Below are 13195 nucleotides of genomic sequence, written 5' to 3'. Positions count from 1 at the left end.
TCATACATTCCATGTTCTGATGATTAATGGATGTCTGCAGCTGTTTCTCTTCAATTTGAGTGGTGCCACATTAGCAAATGGCATTCTCGAAAGAAATGTGGTATTGCTTCTGAAAAAGATGGGGTCTTTACAAAAACATTAATAACATGTCAATCACGTGGCCTTTCCTACCAAAAGGTAAAATTATCTTCCTATCAATCCACCCTGCATCCAACCAACTACTTGTTCTTTCTCTAAAGCACACTCTGTCTGTGATGTTTCCTATTTTCCCTAGATATTCAGACTTTTTGGTGTGGCATTGAAAGCTTTTCAAAATCTAATTCTGACCTACATTTCCAAACTCATTCTCCCTCTACATCTTTTCATTTACTCTAATTAAACAGTAATTAAACAGTATGCTTTGCTCTTTTCCAGGTAATTCTGTACTTTCCTGTCTCCACTCTCTAACTGTTTTCCATACAAACAAAGATCTAATGCCTAACAAACATCAAGGCCCAGTTAAAATATCACTACTCTCAGTTGTGAACTTTTAAGGTGTAGCTGGATCCAGGTGCTCCAATGCTTTTCACTAGAAATCTATTTCTTCTCTGATTTCTTTTGAATTTAGTGGTTTTTCAAACAAAGGGTTGCCAACAGTTTTGAGAATGTATTCCATAGATTTGCCAACACCACCAGAGTAATAGAAATGATTTGGCAATTAATCTAGCAAAAGTCATGGGTCAGGTGGTCTCAATTTCCATTAGCCAGTGCCATCTCTGAGGTGATCCCCATGGCTGGGGAATGTGGTACTCTAATCAACTGGGTTAGGTCATATGCTGACCAAGACTTGGAGATGGGCTTAGTTCCACCTGTTCTATATGGAATGAGAGTGATGGAGGGTGACTCCCAAAAGGAAAATATGAATTCTGGTGCTAGATGAAAGTGAAAAAGATGATGGAATGACACAAACATAAGATCTCTTCTTGAACCATTTCTCTTAGCTGGAGTTAATATCTTGTGCTATTAAAATTTCTATACACTTGACAACTCCTATCTTGCATTTGGTATCTGTGCACACTTCCCATTTCCCTACTAACCTTTAAGAACCAGGAGACTAAGTGGCAGCTCCTGTTTGTCATTCGATTATTTCCCACAGTGCCTTTCTGGATGCTTTGTTCTGCTTTGTTTACTTTCTACTCACTGTGGAATTAAAATTAGGGCATTTAGCCTGCTTGGGTCTGTTTCTTGAAAATGAAGCATTGTAATAGATTATTTCTAAGCTCCCTTCTACTGTCAAAATTCTTTGAATTGTACTATATAATCAAATAGTTTTTGAGTGAATGACTGAATATAACACAGGAAATGTAAGAACTGTCATACCTTGGATTTGCATGGATATGCTTCAAGAATGTCAATTACTGAGTTAAACAGCCAAATCCACGAACCCTGAATGTCCAATTTAATGATCAGATAGAATAATGTTTCCTCACTCCAGTTTTCTACATATGTAATGTATAGTATTCTGAATCATTTCCCACTTGCTAGTTTCACGTAGGAGGGTGCAAAGGCTCAGTATTCCATAGGAAAGAAATAAATCAGAGCCTGTATTGTTAGCTCATGTGCAATGAGGAGCTTTACCACAATTGTGTTACTAAACCCAGAGAACCCACGTAAAAATAAAAAATATAAATTATTGGAAATAAACTCTGTAATAACAGCTAAATCTTAAGTGAGCACTTGCTGAATATTAAGCACATACTAAGTGATTATATGCTTTATCATATTTAATTTTACAATGATCCTATGAGCTAGGTCTGTTATTCCTATTTCACAAAATAGGGGGGTATGATAAGAATCAAGGCTTAGAGAGATGAAATGGTTTGCCAAATTTACTCAGCTGCAGAACAAAGAACCTAATCCCAAGGGTTTCCGTTCTGAATCCAGAGTCCAAATTCTCAAACCAATACACTCTATTGAATTCAGGTTAATCTTACATTAATTTATTTTATTTCTTCCCTTAGGTTCTCATACTTTAGTATTTAGCCAGCCCCCCCCCCCGCAAAAAAAATTCTTTTGTCACTAAGTGTGCCATAGAAATGAAGGATCAGATTGATCAAGATAATTCAAGCTGCTAGCCAAGGGATACACAGTGACTTAATTGGCTAATAAGCCCATCACAACATGATACAAGAGATTCTACAGAATCCTGCAATCTCATGGTTGCAAGAAGTTTTATCAATAATTTAGTACCACTTACAGCTCAAACTGCTGTTTTAGTCTGCTCTGATAATCTCAAAAAAACTCTCACTGCCCTTGAGTCAAATCCAACTCATAGCGACTCCTCCTTGGGTTTCCAAGGTAGTTTCACTACGGAAGTAGATTGCCCCTTCTTTCTTCCGAGGAGTGGCTGGTTGGTTTGAACCACCAGCCTTCTGGTTCGCAGGCAGAGATGCCTTAGGCTCTAATAATAGATCACAAAATTCTTGTTGTTAACAGTACACAGCAAAACGTGTTTCTAATACCCTAAAGGCAAGGGGACAGTCTGCTCAGAGCAATCAGCCTATTATTCTATGACTGGGTCTGCCTGGATGCTGCAGAGGGAATATGATCCAATTTGCAAAAGCCAGAGCATCTGGGTTGGCAATTGTTCTTCCACAGACCAGAGGCCAGAGCAGGGCCCTATCCTAGTACCTGGTACATGCATCACTTTGCTAAAATCATTTCCACTTACTACTGTAAAATAAAACCACTGTGTGTGTGTATGTGTGTTTGTGTGTATCACAAATGGTTAAGCACTCTGGTACTAACTGAAAGGTTGGCAATTAGAATTCACACAAAGGTGCCTTAGAAGAAAAGCCTGGTGGTTTACTTCTGAAAATTCAGTTATTGAAAATCCTATGGAGTGTGTTTCCACTTTGAACCACATGGGAATGTCATATTTAAGAATTAACTTGACAACAGTGGGTTTTTGGTGTGGGTATATGTTACACATTGAAATAAGACAGCCATCAATCAGGACACAGTAACCAAATCATGAGCAGAACCAAGATTGCACTTAGGAATGAAGGAACAAGCACTCATGTTCAGTACAAAATTTGTTAGCCCATGAACTATTGCAGTAGGACTTCTTACATAGTTTCCTCATCAATTTTGCTATGACTCTTAAAAATGCAAATCTATATGTTTCTTTATGATGCCAGCAAATTGTATGGAATAGTGTCTGACCTAGGCCCAGAGCTCACCACTGCGTTCCTGTCCTCTGGTGTTCTCATCTCTGTCTCTTGCAAGACTCTTTGGACCTATGATAGTTTCCAAACATTTTCCACTTTACCTCTTAAGTATCTATAAGATGAAGAGATGACATGGAATTATGACCACTTTTTCCCATGGCCTTGATAGCTGGACAGCTGGACAGTGTAGTCAAATAGACTTTGTGCATTTCTGGGCATGTGAGTCCTGCACTTAATCTCCTGTTGCCCAATTACCTATTCCCTGTGGCCCCTGTACAATGATACCTTTGTTTCTCCAAATGAGAAAATACAGAGTGTAGTCTTTGACCTTATTCTATTTATAATACCACTGAGAGTGGTGATAAACATATTAGAAAAAGCATCTCATCATGTGGATGGATTCTCCTTATGTTTGCCCCAAATTCATTGATGTGGGATCCTATGAAAGGTGATGGGAAAAATCTGAAGACCCAATTTCTGTTTGATGAGGCCATCCACCTGGATAACGTGATTGAGTTAATCATTACTTAATTAGCTAGTTTTGTATGATTTTTAGGAAGTGGTTTTTAATAAATTAGCACTAAGTGAAATTATTGATTTATAAGAATTAGTGATTTGGCAATTGTATCAAGGGCCATTAAAGAGGGGTATCTTATTGAGGATCGCTGTATTCTATGTAACAGGAGCTCTGGTAGCATAATGCCTAAGGCTCTTGACTACTAACCAGAAGGCCGGCGGTTCAAACCCACCAGCCACTCCTGGGAAGGAAAGTTGGGCAATCTACTTCCATAGTGATACTGCCTCAGAAACCCAAGGAGGGGTCACTATGAGTCAGGTCCGACTCGACGGCACATAACAACAACAAGTTCTATATATCCTGAAAAAAAAAAAAAAAGCACTGCCTTCCAGTCGGATCCAACTGATAGTGACCCCTCCTTGGGGTCATAAATCCTAACCATTATGCCTATGGTTATAATTACCTTTTTATTCCCCTCTTTGCCCTTCTCACAGTCTATAGTTAATGAGTTAGTTGTGCATTCATTTATTGTTTATCTCACCTATTAAGTCATCAGCTTGATAAAAGTATGGGAATGGATTTTGATTTTTATGCTAATGAGGCAGTATTCGTGTCCGGTGTGTTTTAAATCAATCTCTTTTGAAATATAAAAGAGGAGGTTTAGCAAGTATTCAAGCAAGCAAGCACAAATAGAGACAAGTAATCTACGAATAGCAGCTGAAAAGAGACAAGAAATTTACCCAGACTGAAGAGAGAGAAACTTCTTTAGAGCTGATACCATAAATTCAGACTTCTGGCCTCCTGAACTGTGAGAAATTAAATTTCTGTTAAAGTTACCCACCTGTGGTATTTCTATTATATAGCATTAGATACATAACAGACCTCAGGAGTGGCAGGATATCCAGGTAAAGGGGCGGGAGGCAAGGCTAGGCCCCATTCCCTAGAGGCAGGAAAGGGAGGGAGCAGGAGAGGCCAAGACCTGAAGAGCAGCAGGATATCCAGGTAAAAAGGGGTAGGAGGCAAGGCTAGGCCCCAAGTTCCCTAGAGCCAGGAAAGGGAGAGAACAGCCAGGGACCACAAAGTGGCAGGTTCCAGCTAGGAATTAGGTAAAGGGAGGTTGCAGAATTTTCCAACAGCTAAGGGAGACAAACTTGTCTGTCAGTTTGTCATCCTGTGGGGCTTGTACGTTGCTGTGAGCCTTGAGGCTGTGCCACTGGTGTTTCAGATGCCAACAAGTTGCACATGGTGCACAGGTTTCAACGCAGCTTATAAAGACAGACTAGGAAGAAGGAGGAAGCCACACGCTTTTCAAAAATTGGCCAGGGAAAAACTTGTGAATAGCAGAGAAACACTTTCTGATATATTACTGGGCAACTTTATGAATAGCTTGGAAACATTGTCCAACACAGTGCAGGAAGATGACCCCCTTGGGTTGGAAGGCATTCAAAATAAGACTGAGAAAGAGCTGCCTCATCAGAGTAGAACCAACCTTAATGATATGGATAAAGTAAATTTTCAGGACTTCCATGTGCCAACGTGGCACGACTCAAATTGCGGAAAAACAGCTGCAAACATCCATTAATAATTGGAACAAGGAATGTAAGAAGTATGAATCTAGGAAAACTGAAAATTGTCAAAAATAAGATGGAACACATAAAGTTTATATCCTAGGCATAAGTGAGCTGAAATGGATGGGTTTTGGCCATTTTGAATCAGAAAACCATATGATCTACTATGCTGGGAATGACAGCTTGAAGAAGAGTGGCGTGGCATTCATCATCACAAAGGATTTTTCAAATCTGTCCAGAAGTACAATGCTGTCAATGATAGGATAATATCCACACATCTAAAAGGAAGTTCTGTTATCACTACTGTTATTCAAATTTACGCACCAACCAACAAAGCCAAAGATGAAGAAACTGAAGAATTTTATCAACTTCTGCAGTATGAAATTGATCGAACATGCAATCAGGATGTGTTAATTATCACTGGTGATTGGAATGCAAAAGTGGGAAACAAGGAAGAATCACGAGTAGTTGGACAATTTGGCCTTGTTGACAAAAATAACACTGGAGATCGCATGATAGAATTTTGTAAGACCAACGACTTATTCATTGCAAATACCTTTTTCAACAACACAAATGGTGGATATACACATGGACTTCACCAGATGGAGTACATAGGAATCAGATTGACTACATTTGTGGCAAGAGGAGATGGAAAAGCTCAATATTTTCAGCCAAAACCAGGCCAGGAGCTGATTGTGGAACAGACCATAAACTGCTCATATGCAAGTTCAATGTGAAGTTGAAAATGACTAAAACAAGTCCACAAGAGCTAAAATATAACCTTGAATATATCTTCCATGAATTTAGAGACCATCTAAAGAATAGATTTTATGCATTGAACATCAATGACCAAAAACCAGAAGAATTGTGGGGTGATATCAACAGCATCATCCATGAAGAAAACAAGAGGTCATTAAAAAGACAGGAAAGAAAGAAAAGACCAAAAGGGATGTCAGAAGAGACTCTGAAACTTGGCCTTGAATGGAGAGTAGCTAAAGCAAATGGAGGGGATGACAAGATAAAAGAGCTGAACAGAAGATTTCAAAGAGCAGCTCGAGAAGACAAAGTCAATTATTACGATGAAATGTGCAAAGACTTGGAGTTAGAAAACCAAAAGGGAACAACATGCTCTGGGTTTCTCAAGCTGAAAGAACTGAGGAAAAAATTTAAGCCTCAAGTTGCAAAATTGAAAGATTCTATGGGCAAAATATTGAATGATGCAGGAAGCATCAAAAGAAGATGGAAGGAATACACAGAGTCACTGTACCAAAAATAATTGGTCGATCTTCATTTTAGGAGGTGGCATATGTTCAAGAACCAATGGTATTAAAGGAAGAAGTTGAAGCGGCACTGAAAGAACTGGCAAAGGCCAAGGCTCCAGGAATTGATGGATTACCCAGTGAAATGTTTTAACAAATGTATGCCCTGCTGGAGGCACTCACTCAGTTATGCCAAGAGATTTGGAAGACATCCACCTGGCCAACTGATTAGAAGAGATCCATTTTTGTACCCATTCCAAAGAAAGGTGATCCCACAGAATGTGGAAATTATTGAACAATATCATTGTTGTGGTTAAGTTTGTATGTCAATCTGGCTAGTCCTGGTTGAGTGGCTGGGCAGCTGGATGTAGTTAGTCCCCATGATGAGACTGGTAATCAACTCCATGGTGGAATCTACTATGAGCAGCTAAGTAGCTGCCTTTGGTTAGCTTCCCCTATATAAGAAACAGCTTTGGCAATGGTCTCTAGCTTAAGACATGCTTGAATCCTGCATGCAGCTGTGTCATTGTTCAGCAGCCTGCCATACTCTGCTGACCTTGGGACTTTCGATGGACTTGAGTTAATGGTCTGCTGTGTGGTTTGGGTAACAACGGGACTGTACCATTTTATTTGTTGACCTTGGGCTTGTAAGCCTCAGCATCCAGTGTTTGCCTGAGTAAAGAGATCCCTCTAGCTTCAGTGGGCCAGGAGCAAAAGACAGAGCTAAAACCCAAGGTCAAGGGGCTTTCACACAGCTCTTAGAGCCTGATACTTTGAACTTGGACTTAAAGCTTCCAAACTATAAGAGAATAAACTCCTGTTTCTTCAAGCCATCCCATTTGTGGTATATTCCTATCAGAGCAGCACTAAGTAACCAAACAATCATTAATATCACATGCAAGTAAATCTTACTGAAGATAATTCAAAAATGTTTGCAGCAGTATATTGACAGAGAACTTCTAGAAATACAAGCTGGACTCAGAAGAGGACGTGGAATGAGGGATATCATTGCTGATGTCAGATGGATCTTGGCTCAAATCAAAGAATACCAGAAAGATGTTTACTTGTGTTTTATTTACTATGCCATAGAATTTGATTGTTTGGATCATAACAAATTGTGAATAACATTAAGAAGAATGGGAATTCCAGAACACTTAATTGTACTCATGAGGAACCTGTACATAGACCAGGAGGCTGTTGTTAGAACAGAAAAAGGGAACACGACATGGTTTAAAATCAAGAAGGGAGTGTGTTGTATCCTTTCACCATACTTATTTAATTTGTATGCTGAGCAAATAATCCAAGAAGCTGGACTATATGAAGAAGATTGGATTCAATTGGATCCAGTCCTTCATCAGGATTGGAGGAAGAATCATTAACAACTTGCATTACGCTGACAACGCAACCTTACTTGCTGAAAGTGAGGATGACTTGAATTACTTACTGATGAAGATTGAAGAATGCAGTCTGCAGTATGGATTACATATAAATATAAAGAAAAAAAATCCTCACTACTGTACCTATAAGCAGCATTATGATAAATGGAGAAAAGATTGAAATTGTCAGTGATTTCACATTGTTTGGTTCTACAATTGACGCCAATGGAAGCAGCAGTCAAGACATCAGACAACGTATAGCACTGGGCAAATTGGCTGCAAAGGACGTCTTTCAAGTACTGAAGAGCAAAGATGTCTCCTTGAGGACTAAGGTGCACCTGACAAAAGCCATGGTATTTTCAATTGCCTCATAGGCATGTGAGAGCTGGACAATGAATAAGGAAGACCAAAAGGACTGATGCTTTTGAGCTGTGGTGTTAGTGAAGAATGCTGAAAGTACTGTGGATTGCTAAAAGAAGTAATAGGTCTGTCCTAGAGGAAGTGCAGCCAGAATGTTCCTTGGAGGCGAGAATGGCCAGACTTCATCTCACATACTTTGGTCATGTTGTCAGAAGGGACAATTCCCTTGAGAAGGTTGTCATGCTTGGTAAGGTGGAGCGTTGATGAAAGAGGGGAAAGCCCTCAACAAGATGGATTGACACAGTGGCAGCAGTGATGGGCTCAAGTATAGCAAGAATCATGGAGCTGGCTCAGAACCTGACAGCAATTCATTCTGCTGGGCATAGGGTTGCTATGAGTCAGAGATGACTAGACAGCACCTAACAACAACAACAAAGATAACTAGGGTGCCTAGGAAGAAAGATATAGCAATCTACTTCTGAAAAACAGCCATTAAAAACCATATGAAGCACATAGTTGTATGTTCCTCCTTGGGTTTCTGAAGCAGTGTCATTACGGAAGTAGATCACCCAGTCTTCCTTCCGAGGAGTAGCTGGTGGGTTTGAACCACCATCCTTCTGGTCAGCAGTCAAATGCCTTAGGCACTGTGCCACCAGAGCTCCTGAAGCACATGTTGTTGTTGTTGCTATGTGCCATCGAGTCAAACCCGACTCATAGCGACCCCTCCTTGGGTTTCTGAGGCAGCATCACTACGGAAGTAGGATTGCCCAACCTTCCTTCCGAGGAGTGGCTGGTGGATTTGAACCGCCAGCTGTCTGGTTAGCAGGCAAGTGTCTTAGCCATTATGCTACCAGAGCTCCCAAACGCAGCACCCAGCCTGAAGCACATAATTCTATGCTATCACACATGGAGTCTTCATGAGGTGGAATCAACTAGATGGTTTTTTGACGCCTAAGAAGTTAGTCCTGAATAGAACCAAGGGAAACATATTCTAGGAAAAACAAACAGTAAAATAGTTAAAGATCCTAAACAAAAATTTGTCAATATGCAAATATGGCTGGAGGGCACAGTGTGGGGGATAGCGGGAAGTGTTAGGAAATGATCTTAGAGAATCAGAAAGGAGTCAGCCCACACAGGGCCTTGTAGACCACTAAGGGGAATTTATGTATTAGCCAAAGTTCAAAGGTCTTTTCTGTCTAATTCCCATACCATTTCTTTGTGCTTGTCTTGTATTATTTGGCTGGTTCCTCAAGTACAACGTTAGAAAGAAGTAACAATAGAAGCCATTCTTATATTTTTAATCAAATTTTGGGGGTTGTTTCTAAAATTCAGTCAAATATATTTGCTCTTGTTTTTTTCATAGGTATCTATTGTCAGGTTAAGAAAATTATCCTCTGTTTTTACATGTTAATAATTTTCTTCACATGGAACACTGGTGTTAGAATGGTTACCCATTCAGCTGCTAACCATAAGGTCACCAGTTCCAACCCAACAGCCACTCACCAGGAGAAAAAAAGAGCCAGTCCACTTCAGTAAAAATTTGCAACCTTAGAAATCCTATGAGACAGTTCTACTCTGTCCTAAAGGGTCGCTATGAGTTGGAATTGGCTTGATGGCAGTGGATTTGGTTTTTGGTATATCACATGTAATGAAATGATGACTGTTTGCTCCCTTTATCTGTTAAAATGATGTATTTCAAATAGTCCTTCTGATTTAAACAGTCTTTTCACTATTGCGATAGCACCTACTTCTTCACAATTTGTATATTTTATTTTTCTGGTAAATCCAATTTGTTATTATATTCTTTAGCTTTTGTGATCTATGTTCTAAAGAGATACTGGTCTGATTTTTTTTTTTTTTTAATAATCTTCTACTTGGAATCCAGATTATATGACCTTCATAAAATGAGTTGGGCAGCTCCCATTGTTAGTTGGTGACAGGTTGATTCCAAATCAGGAAGACTCCACATGGGCAGAGTAGAACTGCATTGAGTTTTCAATGACTGTGACCTTACTTTTAAGGTGCCTCTGGGTAGGCTTGAATTGCCAACTTTTTGGTTAGAGCGCTGGTAGCATAGTGCCTGAGGCACTTGACTGCTAACCAGAGGGCTAGTGGTTCAAACCCACCAGCCAATCCTTGGAAGGAAAGCTGGGCAATCTACTTCCGTAATGATACTGCCTCGGAAACCCAAGGAGGGGTCGCTGTGAGTTGGGCCAACTCAATGACACATAACAACAGCAGCAACAACAGTCTAACACAATCACTTGTGCCATTCAGGGACTCCTAATCTGCTATGGAGGGACATCTTTATATGTATGCAATTTCTCTGTGGTTACTTGTTCATATTGGTTTTGATGATTCATAATTCCCTGGAATATGATCAATTATGTTTTCAGAATTATCCAAAATTATTATTTACTTATAATTAAAAAAATCTCTGCTCTATCCAGTGGTATCCTGGTAAACTGTGTTTTTAAAAAGAATCCAGATTTGTAACATTTCTATGTAATACTTTCACTTTGCTAATTTCGAGCTATCTACATTGTGACATTGAACATTGAATTGACCCATAATCAGCTCTCTAGTAGTTGAAGCTCTAGCACTATGAGTGAAATCTAATTTTCCCTTTTCCTTCCTGATTTTGCTTATATCCTCTCCTCATTTATCAACATGGTTAGATTCCAATGCTCAGGTCATTATATGAAATAGTTGTTGTGAGAAAATGGAGGATGACAACGTCAGATCACAGGATTCAAGATAACCATATAACTGCCAAATTAAATCATTATCTAACTGCCAAACCACTGAGAATCATGGCCCAGACAAATTGTCAGATAACCTTAACCAACACAATCAGTATTATTCTTGTCTTGCACTTCAGCGTTCATTACTGCCAGGTGTACATCACTAATGTGCAAAATAGTCAGATAGTAGATTTTTTACTATTATCCTAAATACAAAATATTAGATAATGAGATAGTCAATAAGTGAGGAGTAGGTGTATTTCTGTCTGTGTCTCTCTTATCTTTAAGTCAGTCTCATTGGAGAGTTTTGTACTAGGCTTTCTTAAAAGAATTAACTTCTGGTTTTGTGGATCTCTGGTTTTGTTCCTTTGTTCTCTGTCTTACTAATTTCTTTTATCTTTAATGTACCATTTATTCTATTTTCTTTAGGTTTTCTTTACTTTTTTAAGCTTTCTGAATTTCAAAAACATTCATTTCTTTTCTGTTTTAGTAACAAAGAATTTAAGGTTGTACATTTCTAAGTATTATTTTAGCTACATGACACACATTTTCATTTTGTACCCTCATTACTTTTCAATTCTACGTATTTGGCATAGCGCCTAAGCCATATGATTGCTAACCAGAAGGTTGGCAGTTCAAGCCCAATAGCCACTCCATGGAAGGAAGACTGGACAATTTACTTCCCTAAAGATTTACTGCCTCAGAAATCCAAAGGTGGTTGCTATGAGTCGGAATCAACTCCATAGCAGTGAGTTTCTTTCTTTCTTTCTTTCTTTGGACAAATGTTTACTATGTTTCAACTCAAGTGTCCAAAAATATAGCTGGTTGGGTTTTTTTTTTGAATGTCAGAGTCTTCTTTTTGATGAATGTTTTCTAACCAATTCATAGTTAGGTCAAAGAAAATTATGTGAGATCACTTCTTTGAAATTTGAAACTGATTCTATAATTTCTTATTTATATTTTTTTCAGATACATATAATCTTCTTTAAAATAATTTTCCCTTTTACACAATATTAACTCCAACCTTTGAAAATCAGAAATCTAATTAACAGGCACTTTAATGGGAAATATTTTAAAACATTTCTTGAGCACCCCCCTTCAAAGGACAACCATTTACGCACATCTTAATAAAATGAACACAATTAAATATTGATGATCAAAATATGCAGAACAATTTCTCAAAATTGCTTCATAATATGTCTGTATCTCATTTCAATGCAATGGGTTTCTCTTTATATATGGCCTTGGGTTATTAATTCTGCCAAAAAAGATTAGTTGGGTCAAAGTCTACCTTGTGATAGGTCAAATTTTCACACCTTGCTGGGATCGATCAATTTATTATATGATAAATGGCTTGACAATTTACTCAATTGGATTGCTGAGATTAGGGAGTGGTCTTCTGGGAGGCCCAAACCATAAAAATGACAAGGAGTTTACTTATATAAATAGCCACCCATAAAGAGGTTTTTAGAGAGGCAAGAAGAGAGAGGGGTGAAGGCTGCCTCCTAAAAGAGGTAGACCAAGAACTATAACACTGAAGAGGGTGTGAGATGGTAGTGAGCACAGCAGAGAAAAGTGGTAGCAGTATGAGTAGCAGGAACCACGACAATGGCAGACATTGGTGGTAGATGAGTCAGCCCATGGAGTGGAACTGGAAATGCTGTGAAGGAAAAGCTACCATAGTCTAGATCCATGGATGTCCAAGCAGAGCAAGCAGCAGTTTGGGGGCCAAGTGGCCTGCCTTTGGAAGTGGCAGATGCCCTGGCTGTGCTGAGAGCTGTAACCTGAGGCTGGGAAGGAGCCAGGCCTGAGGGCCAAGAAGAGACTGAGAGGTACTACGCTTATATGGGGCTAGCATGGTCTAGAAAGGTCTTTGGGTAGCCTGACCAAGAAGAAAGTGACAAAACTATTCAGGTTTGAAGGCGTTTTGACTGACAAAGTTGACCCTGTTCTTGAGTGGTTGTCTGCTACTTCCCTAATTAACCACATAGCTGTGAGTGTGGTCTGTTAGTTGTGTGTGGCTATTGCAATGAATTTACAAACCCAGCAAAAAAGTAAAGAGTACCATGGGGGGAGGGGTGGCTAGTGTCAGAAATGGTGAAAAAGTTGGAGAATGGAGATATGTCTGACCTCTATCTTCACTGGAATCAGCTTTGTGGTAG

The sequence above is a fragment of the Orycteropus afer genome, unplaced genomic scaffold (assembly GCF_000298275.1).
Source record: "Orycteropus afer afer isolate SDZICR_OR568_19922 unplaced genomic scaffold, OryAfe1.0 scaffold00110, whole genome shotgun sequence".
NCBI lineage: Eukaryota > Metazoa > Chordata > Mammalia > Tubulidentata > Orycteropodidae > Orycteropus > Orycteropus afer.
This window is presented reverse-complemented; position numbering follows the sequence as displayed.